We start from the raw sequence: 4,279 nt of genomic DNA on the forward strand, positions 1-4,279 counted from the left end.
GGCTATGCTGGATTCCCTTCTCAGTCAGAAAAGCTTCAAAATGCTGAGAAGTGAAATCCCCGCCTCGATCAGAAAACAAACTGCCAATACGTTTACTGTGAGCATTCTCCAACCAAGCACAGAATGCCTTGAACGTAGAAAACGCTTCTGATTTCTGCTGGAGCATAAACACATGAATATACCTGGAAAAAGAATCAATTAGAACCATAAAGTATCTTGCTCCACCCAAAGAGGGCGCAAGTGGACCAACCAGGTCTGCATGGACTAGCTGGTAGGGTTTGGAAGCCTGCCTGCTAGACTCCTTGCCTTTTGGAGCAACCTTCACCTTGTTCTCTGCACAAGATACACATTTCATGTGAAACTTACAGGGCTTGATGTTCAAACCCTGAACCATTCCAGGCATCTTGGCCAGTGCCTGCCAAGACATGTGACCAAATCTTTTTGCGCCTTGTGAATACATCCTGCATGAAGAACTTTGTTAGTTTGTGCAACACAACAAGAATCATCATTAGACACAGCAACAGCATTGTCATCATAAGTTATACAGAATAAGCCATCCATAAACTTTGCATGCAAAATGTCCTCTTTGCCTTTCCTGATGACACAGACGCTCCTCTTGAAGGAAATCTCAAAGCCACGCCCAGTCAGCTGTGGGACACTGAGCAAATTGTCTGCAGAATCTGGAACATAAAGTACATCTTTAATGGTTGTATGCAGACTTTCCAGTTTCACAGTTCCAACTCCTGTGATTTGCAGCGTCTTTCCATCAGCCTGTTGAATCTCTCCATCTTGAGGCGTGAAGGAGATAAATAGGCGCTTGTTGGCAATGTGCCTTGATGCTCCAGAATCGACAACAAATCTGGCCTTGGCCTTTGGAGCAGCTTTTCTGGCAAGCAAAACCTTGTTTTCCACCGGCGTGGGCTTAAACTGCTTGCCCCCCTGCTCCTGGCCATCAAACTTGCCTTTGGCTTTTGGAGAAGCAGTGCCAGCAAACAAAGCCTTGTTTTTCCCTGGCCTGGGCTTTTCACCTCCCTTCTGCTTCTGGCCATCTGCTGGCTTCTTCTTTTGTTCATTTCCAGTCTTTGGACAAAACTTCTGAGTATGACCTTGGGTCCCACAGTTCCAGCACTTCACAGCTGCCGAGACTTTGGCTCCCCCTGGAGGCTGGAATGCTGTCCCACATTGCTCCCCCTGAAGCGCACAAGCCGACTCAGCTGCATTCCTCCTATCATATTCGTTTTGCAGGGTCGCCAAAACCTTTGTAGCAGTGAGGTCCTGTGCAGGTAGAGTCGCCAGCTGACTTGCCACGGCATTGTAGCTTTCATCCAGGGAGTCCAGGATGAGAATTGCAAACAGTGACTCAGGCATATTGAAACCTCTATGAGTCAATTCCTGTCTGAGATGCTGCAAATGTAAAACGTGGGCTCTAAGGTCTTCCCCTGGCTCCAAACGATTCCTGTGCAGCTTTCTGAAGTAAAGCAACACAGACCCAGCCTCTCGTCGGAGATGACAGGGTTTAAGCCCGTCCCACATCTCACGGGCAGTGGCCTTGCCAGCCAGGGTGATTAACTCTTCAGGAGCTACTGAGAGCAAAATTATTCCCATGGCTCTTGAATCCTGTGCCTTCCATTCATCTGTCACAGGGGCTGGGGGGTCCTCAGTAATAGCATTCCACACACCAAGCTTCCTCATCTGGCCCTCACAGTACCTTGCCCAGGTCTGATAATTGTGGCCGTTTAGCTTTGGTGGACACGGAGCAGCTTCTGAGGATTGTAATAGATCCATCTCAGCTATTCACTTGAGCCATGAGCCTTTATGCCTCCTTATCTCGGCAACTCATAAATCTTGAGGCCTGCTTGGCTCGTCTCCCAGGCTAATTAGCCGGCCGGACTTCAAAGACTCTGCCGCGGCAACAGAAAAGTCTTACTTTTCTCCACATACCTCACAGCAGTCTTTTGAAGTCTTACTCTCCTGTAAGTGCCGTGAATCTGGGCCTGAAACCTGTTGTTGGGATACTGCCAGGGAGACAAAGGTCATCATGCCTCCACATCGATTCCAGACGATCCATCGATCTCCCGTACAAACAGCATCAGTCAATTAGTGACACGAGCCTCAGAAATAGCTTGCCACATTCCAGGTCTCGTGCACGCCCTTTCAGCAGAGTTCGCACAACGAAAGATGCACTCAGGAGAGCATCTTTACAACTTTATTCAGCGTTGGTCAGAACAAAGAAAAAAATATGACTGCCTGCCTGCGTGTCGAGGCACAGAGAGAGAACGAAAGCTATATACAAAAACAGAAACTTCCTGTGAGCAGGAAATACGTAGGCTGTGTTCTGTGTTCAGGACGTTCGCTGTCTGTGCTATCTGACAAAGTCCATATATTCCATGTTTCAAAGTTCAATTGACTTTTACGACCCCTGGGTGGTGACCCCACTGGGCGCGGTAATCCAGTCAGGGGAAAAGGGAGGCAGGCTATGTTTAGGGCACCGTTTCCAGCCCCTCCCCCTTTTCGGGGTGAGCAGAGTGGATCCTAAAAAGGGCTGCCGAGCTGCTCAACTGCCTCATTCCTTGAGTCACAACGACTGACCGTCCATGTGTCGGTTCATGACTAGGGGCTTCCAGATTTCACATTCCTGCCCCCGTAACCATTTGCTGATCGCCATGGCCCTTTGGGGGTTTGGGTTGGGTTTTTGGAAGATGCCTGTGCGTGAATTTGTTTTATGTGTGTAGATCAGTGCACGCTGACCAACGCACAGTCTTCGCAGTAGGGCTCTGTTCTGATGGCATGAGTAGTCACAACGAACTGGTGGATCCTATCTGCTGCAGCCTTCATCCGCCTTCACAGCCGTTGTAACACACTGCTTGTTATCATCGGCCTGTTCTGCCGTTAAGGACTTCTCAGATCATTCTTTGTCTAGCTCCTTCCCTGTTATGTACTAAGCTTGGATCCTAGAACAACAGACAAGTAGGATCCTAGAATGCAAGAACTGATTGGCTTGCAGGAAAAGACCAATCAGGCTCCAGGAGGGAAGCAGAATCAGCCAATCAGACGGGACTCATTGTGTAAATAATGTATATAGAAGCCTGAGGTTTTGGGAGAAATTCAACCACTGTTTTACAAGCTGCAATAAAGAGCATGAAATCACTACAGGACTCCGAGTACATTTCATTTTCTTTGACCTTACCGCCTTGGGTGACCCTGCTGGGAGTACGAGATTCATGACGGCTTCACTCACAAGGGTCATAGGAATGTGCAAGCTCACTCACAACGACAAATTGATGTTCCAGCGAGTGAGAGAACTGAGATAGATTGCACTGAGCCCTGGTCTCATTAGACAAAGCGTTCCACCAAAAAGGCTCTGGCTCTGGTTGAGGACAGCTGGATATGTTTTGTACCAGGGACCACCAGTAGGTTGCTGTTAGATGAGCGTCACACTCTTTGGGGGGTGTATTGGAAGATAATTCCCACAGATAAGAAAGGTCACAGCTGTTTAGGGCTTTAAAGGTTTGCACCAAAACCTTGAACCTGATTCGATACTCCACCTGGAGCCAAGCCAGCTGATGAACAACCAACTGAATGTGGGCTCTCCACAAAGTCCAAGTAAGAACTCATGCATTTGCATTTTAGACCATTTGGAGTTTCTGGTGCAGTCTCAAGGGTAGCCCTGCGTATCTATCTATCTATCTATCTATCTATCTATCTATCTATCTATCTATCGCATTTATACCCAGCCCTCCCCGGCTCAGGCATAGAGCAAGTTAAAGTAGTCTAGTCTGTAGGGGACTGCTGCATGGATCACCATGGCTAGGTTGGAAAGGGACAGGTACGGTACCGATCGCCTAAGCTGACATAGATTAAAAAATGCCAGTTTGGCTACATTTGTGACCAGTGCCTCCATAGAGACAGAAGCGTCCAGGATCACACCAGGACTCCTGATGGCGGCCACAGGTGACTATTGCGCCCCATGAAGAGTTGGGAGCTGGCAAACCGAATCGAACTCATTCCTGCCCAGCCATTAAGGGTAAAGGGTAAAGGGGACCCCTGACCATTAGGTCCAGTCGTGACCGACTCTGGGGTTGTGGCGCTCATCTCGCATTATTGGCCGAGGGAGCCGGCGTACAGCTTCCGGATCATGTGACCAGCATGACTAAGCCACTTCTGGTGAACCAGAGCAGCACACGGAAATGCCGTTTACCTTCCTGCTGGAGCGGTACCTATTTATCTACTTGTACTTTGACATGCTTTCGAACTGCTAGGTTGGCAGGAGCAGGGACCA

General features: G+C 48.7%; 1 long non-coding RNA gene across 1 annotated transcript; it reads right to left on the reverse strand.

Moving 5' to 3' along the window:
• Positions 1-535: 535 nt before the first annotated feature.
• On the reverse strand, positions 536-2,086 carry LOC310668748. Its single transcript, XR_014506831.1, has 2 exons — positions 1,942-2,086; positions 536-680 (listed from the first exon to the last, which is right to left on the reverse strand). It is a non-coding gene; the product is annotated as an uncharacterized lncRNA (long non-coding RNA).
• Between the last annotated feature and the right edge of the window lie 2,193 nt (positions 2,087-4,279).

Source organism: Podarcis tiliguerta, assembly GCF_965153285.1.
Source record: "Podarcis tiliguerta genome assembly, chromosome: W".
NCBI lineage: Eukaryota > Metazoa > Chordata > Lepidosauria > Squamata > Lacertidae > Podarcis > Podarcis tiliguerta.